Source organism: Cynoglossus semilaevis, chromosome 8 (assembly GCF_000523025.1).
Source record: "Cynoglossus semilaevis isolate Cse_v1.0 chromosome 8, Cse_v1.0, whole genome shotgun sequence".
In the NCBI taxonomy this organism is placed as follows: Eukaryota; Metazoa; Chordata; class Actinopteri; order Pleuronectiformes; family Cynoglossidae; genus Cynoglossus; species Cynoglossus semilaevis.
This window is the reverse complement of record NC_024314.1, coordinates 29,702,391-29,703,723: the sequence shown is the minus strand read 5'-3', so window position 1 is coordinate 29,703,723 and position 1,333 is coordinate 29,702,391.

The following is a 1,333-nucleotide window of genomic DNA, read 5'->3' as shown; positions in this document are numbered from 1 at the left end:
CCCTCCCTTCGCCCTGCCTCTCCCCCCTCCCACCCTGCCTGGGTGATCACGCTGGTCGGCCTCAGGTCAGACCTCTGGTCTTGTCGATGGTTTTTTGTCCAGTCATTCGTCTCAGACTCTTCTGGACGACGTGCACTCGACCTCGTCTCAGTCGACCTGAGGTTACGCCAGTGTGTGCGTGTGTGTGCGTGTGTGTGTGTGTGTGTAATGGTGTTAATGTGTAATCTCAGTGTCAGGGCTAAGAATGGAACACTCCGTGTGTGTGTTTACCTGCAGAGAAGCTGTCAGCGTGCTGATTGGACGCAGTGCTCCACCTCGTTGACCTCTGACCCGTGAACTGATTGAACCAGATCAGATCTCCAGGTCCCAGTGATGTGAATGCTGTTAAAGTGCACCAATCACCAACAGACGGGGGCGCACGGTGGTTGGTGCTTTGGCCTTACAGCAAGAAGATCAGGCGTTTGAGTCCTGATTCTGGCTGTGCTAACTCTAACCCTGTCTGGAGTTTGTGTGAGTTTTCTCCAGGTCCACACCACAGCCGAGGGGGAGGGGGGAGAGAAGGAGAGAGGGGAGGGGGAGAGAAGGAGAGGGGGAGAATGAAGAGTCTGAGTCTGAAGGAAAAGTCAAGAACGGAGGAGAACAACTGAGGGAAGACTTGGAGGAGCCTGAGTGGAGTCACGTCCACCTGGACCTGCCCTGGTCTCCCCCTTCCTCCCCCTTCCTCCCCCTGCGAGGTCATCCATCTTTCTCCTCCCACTTGCCCGTCCGACATATGAGTATTACATAAATCCAGCAGGGCGGCGTGATGAGCCTCACGTCGTCTCTGTGTCACAGTGGAGGAGAAACCACCGCCATGGACACAGGAAGTGTTGCCACAGCAACAAGGACAACACAGAGATGAAAAAGAGGAACCATCTGTGGTGCTGTAAACCCGTGCCCCCAGGTTGAGCCACTCACTGATTTCACTGGTTAAAATTGAGTCACAAACTATTGATACATGATGAAGTAGTATTTGTGTAGTACACGGTTGAGTCACACACAGGGGGAGAGGCGGGGGTGTGGGGGGGGAGGTCAGAGACTGAAGTCCATTCAGACACGCCCCCCCTCCCCCCCAGCTGTACGTGCACACACACACACCTACAGACACGTCCCTGTGGTGACTCACTCTCACTGACAGTACAGACCACTGAGTCAGTGTCACCTCATTTAAACACAACCCTTCAAATGAGTCTATAACAAAGGGTAAGTGCGCCCCCCTCAGGAGAGTGTGTCCAAAGAGGAGGACGTGATTTACACACCAGTCTGTGTGCTGGTTCAGGGGTAAGGACTTCTG